The sequence below is a fragment of the Sminthopsis crassicaudata genome, chromosome 2, assembly GCF_048593235.1.
Source record: "Sminthopsis crassicaudata isolate SCR6 chromosome 2, ASM4859323v1, whole genome shotgun sequence".
Taxonomy (NCBI): domain Eukaryota; kingdom Metazoa; phylum Chordata; class Mammalia; order Dasyuromorphia; family Dasyuridae; genus Sminthopsis; species Sminthopsis crassicaudata.
This window is the reverse complement of record NC_133618.1, coordinates 624,191,342-624,196,121: the sequence shown is the minus strand read 5'-3', so window position 1 is coordinate 624,196,121 and position 4,780 is coordinate 624,191,342.

The following is a 4,780-nucleotide window of genomic DNA, read 5'->3' as shown; positions in this document are numbered from 1 at the left end:
GTAGTTTACATCTGTCTATTTCTGTGATCTTTACAACAAATGTGTACACAATGTGTAAATAGATAGCTAGGTGCGATTATTTTACAGCTGAGGAAACTGAGGCAAACATGTTAAATGTGTTGTACAGCGAATAAGTATACGTGGCAGGATTTGAAGACATATCTTATTGACTCTAAATTCAGTGCTCTATATATTCAAAGAGGCAGTATGACATGAAAAAGCAATGAACTTGGATTCAGAAAGAATTGGGTTTGAATCTTGCTTTAGGTATTTAGTGACTTTAGATAAGTCTTTTAACTTCTCTAAGTCATAGTTTCTTTATCTATAAAATGAGCATAATAATAATTGTGTACCTTCCCAGGCTTACTAATAGACTCAAATAAGATAACATAAGTAAAATATTTCATAAGCCTTAAAATTCCATATAAATGTCAATTTTCAGTATTATGCCATGCTGTTTTACACTTTTTACCTTACAATAAGTTCTTTCATGGGATTTTTATGAAAAGAGTATTTTGAAAGTGATAGAATCTCATATAAAAGTGACTTGTTATTATTCATTCCAGAATAGATTAATAATTGTTATAAGGTGGTGGTCTCAGCTTATGAGTGTCTACTGTCAAATGCACAATGTGTAAATTAGCACAGTATTGTACATATATCTTGATTAGAACAGAAAACTGTTAGACTATAATCTCCTTTGTTCTGGACACTTTGCCTCAAGTATTGATGTCTATAACTGGTCTCTCAATTCTTCCAAAAACCTCCTTCTTTCAGATAGTGAATTGGGAATTGGGAGCTAGATAATGAACATTATTTATAACCAAGCAATAGTGAAAGCTTTCCCAATAAGATCAGGGATAAAGCAAGGTGGCTCATTGTCACAACCATTATCTGATATAGTTCTAGAAATGTTAGCCATAAGAAAAAGAAATTGTGGTGAACTCCCAGGATACTTGTACACAGATCATAGAAATTTTAGAAGATCTTCCAGGAATGATAGAGAATTCTGAAGCTAACTTGTTCATAGACATTAAAGAGAGCTCAATTTATTTGAGAGTTTTAGTGGCTTTAAGGAAAGGGTACTCACACAAGTTTGAGCATATCAGACAGAATGAACAAGATACAAGTAGATGGGTGCATGCATTGAAACTCTATCCTTATCTGTAGAAGATATCTATGGAAAGAATATAAAAATGAGGCAGCTATGGACTAAATACAAGACTCAGTCAAACTAGTAATTGTGGCATGTAGTGATTATGAGCCTAAAAACAAACAATTTCTTTCATTTTTTTGCTTTGATCAGAGAATAAAATTTTATCTTTTCCCTCAGAATCTTCTCAACCTCCATATCAACTAAGCGGATGTCTGAATGCCTGTTTACATTTTTTCCATACTTGCTATTGCTAATAACTAATAAATTGCTAATAAATTGGTCTTTAACACTGATTTTAAATCTAAAAGTTTGTGCTTTTAGAATGAGGGAAGAAAAGCTAGCCTAAAGAAGATAATCCCAGTTTTACTTAAGGTGGAGACTGAGCTGATTAGAGTTTCTATAATTGTGATAATATCTAAGATTATTTTAGAGCCTATCCACTAAACTGTCTTTGCATCTGAAAAAATGATAGAATTAACAAGGAGATTAGTCAGTAGAAGAATAGGGTTTAGTAAGGCTATTCCCATGAGAACTTGAGAAGGAATGGATCACATACCTACTTACTGTATGAGCTTTAAAACAAATTATCATAGCGAAAAGAGATTCAAAATTACCTTTATTTTTATGAGATGATGATTTGGTTAGAGAAATATGGAGATTCAACAAAAAATTAATTGAAACATTAATAACTGTAATAAAGTAGTGGGATATGAAATAAATGTGCAAAAATTACTTGCCTTTTGTATGTTATTAATAAAACCTAGTACCAGGAGAGAGAAAAATTAATTCCATTAGAAATAACTTCCAAATGTATAAAACAGCTATAAGCAAATTTACTATAACATATTCTGGACTCACATGAATTCTTTATGGAAACAAAAAAAGGAAGACAAATATTTAAAGAGAAATTAATTGTTCATGGTTGGGCCACACCAATGTAATAAAAATTATAACACTAACTAAATTAATTACAGACTTATTTCAATAAGAACCTGGCTGAAATTACTGTAGTGGCTGAGATGCAAGCTATAATCACCTCATTTCATCATTTGATCCTATTTAAAAGACTCTAGAGAAGAAAATAACATATAGAAATTGTCCCAAAACAAATTTGCAAGAATTTTTTTTATTTCTATGAAAGAAAATTACTTTTTAAAATGAGATTGCCCTTCAGGCAATGCTTTTTGATCATCCAGTGGATGATTGGATTCAAAGGATGCCGAATGCATTCCTACTTTCTCAAACCAGTATCTACTTTGGTCCTGTATACCCCAAAACTGACCTCGCAATTCCCGTTTAAAGGCAAAGAAAGCTGTTCTCCCACTGCTGCCTTTTGCAAGCAGCCTTGACTAATTCATTATCAGTCAGACTGATTCATTTAGAGTATTTTACATATCAAGAGTTAAGGCTTTCTAACTGTGACTGGCAAATTTATGTAAATTGAAATACAGAGCAGCACTAAAATACCTTTCTTGAAATTATCAGGGAGGAAAAATACAGCAGCTTATATCCACATGCACCCAAGTCTTCCTTTAATGCTTTGCTAAGGGGGAAAGGAGAACCTTCATGCTTGCATTCTGTGCCCAAAAAAGTTCTGTTCCCACAAGTTCTGAAAGATCTCATCCAGCTGACACATCATCAGAGGATCTACTCTTGCTTTTACACACACACACACACACACACACACACACACACACACACACACACACACACACACCACTAAGTGCAGAGAGAGGTTCCCCACCAGGATCTTTCTTAATGGCTACATTTTCTAGGCTGGCCATAATAATTCAGAAGGACTAGCTATTAAGAAGAAGAGGAATGGGGTACATTCTGCATTGGCAGAGAGTTCCCACACTGACAAAATCATAGATATTTTGTATTGCACCCTGATCCAAGACAGAAACTGGTACTTATCCACTGTGCTTTATCACTAAATACCCATCCTTTCTCTAACCCTGGGGTAATTTCTTATAATGAACACAGAGGATCTCAGCACCACCTTGTGGTGGAGAAGAATCAGCGCTGGAGGGCTCTAAACTAACAGATTTTAAAAATTGGCACTGGATTGGCTGGTGGAGAATTTGAATTCAAAAGCCAACTCTGTTACTTACACAATATGATCTTGGGTAGGTCATTTAATTTCTGCATACTTAAATTTCCTCAACTATAAAGTGAGGGGATGGGGTTGATTAGAGGCTTCTGAGGTCCCTTACATCTAGCAAGAAAATAAATAACTTATTTATATATAAATATTAAATATTGTCTCACCTATTGGATTGTGAGTGCCTTGAAGGACAGAAATCACTGTTTTGCCTTTTTCTGTATCCCCAGAGTTTAGCACAGTAAGTGGTCCACAGTAGGCACCTAGTAAATGCTTGTTTGTGAAGATGATCTTTATTCCTCTAAGTCTATTTAACATATCTTGAACATCAATCCCTCTCAATCTTTTCAAAAATTTTCTACCTCCACGACAAATTTTTTTCTCTTATGATCTAGTCCAATTCCTTTTCTCATCTGTGAGTGTTATCATCATTATTATTTTATTGTTATTATTACTATTACCAGCAGCTACTATTTCTGCTACTACTGCCACTACTAGCTACATGACTTTCGACATGACATTTTATATCTAGGCATCTCAATTTCTTCTGGGGAAAAGGGGGATAATAATACCTGACCTGTCTGTCAAAGATTCAAATGAGATAATAGACATGCATGTTTTGTATTCATAAACACACCATACATTTATGAAGTATGATTATACACTTCATACATAATGGGACAGAGACTTCCCGAAGTCAAACCAAACAGCTTCCATTTATCTCTTGACAAAAAACTATAACCTGTCCTAAAGTCTGTGAAAGTAATGTCACATAAAGGTTAGCCCTTGGTGGTGGTGTATGACTTAGAGTATAATCGAAACCTCCACCTCCACCCCAATCTGCCATTTTCCTTGCCTGCAATGCCACTATATAATTCCAATTCTGCCACTTAATGCCTGTGTGTGATCTTGATTTCTCATTTGGTTGTTCTTCATGTCCTCAGCCTCAGTTTCTCCAACTGCAAAATTCATTCTTTTGGGTAAAACATAATGTAGTGCCACTGGAGAGAAGAATGGCATTTATGAAGTTCCTTTATAGTAAGAATAAGTAAGAAGTCCCAGGCTGATGCAGGGAAAACAAAGGCTGGATTTGAAATCCATGGACTGGTTTTGAATTCTGTTTCTGCTACTTATCACTTGTATGACCTTAGACAGATAGCTTGGACAGATAACTTCATCTCTCTCAGTCTCTTCTGTAAAATAATTGGATAAGATGTTCTCTAATCTCTTCTGTAGCTCTAGAGCTGACATGCTCCTTTTAGACTGTCTCCTCCCTTGCTAAAGTAATCAGACTCTAGCCAGAAGTCAAGCCCTCCCCAGCCTTTCCTCTTGAATGGTGGATTGTCAGCATACTTACCATGAGGGTGTGGGGGACTGTGACTGCATGTTCTCCAGCCCAATAGTTTCAGCTCTCCAGTTGTGAAACTGATATAGTTCAAGTAAAGGGGAGTATTAGTAGAATCCATTGTCCTGAAATAATGCCTTAGTCAGCCAGCTTGATTTTCTTTTTCATCATTTTT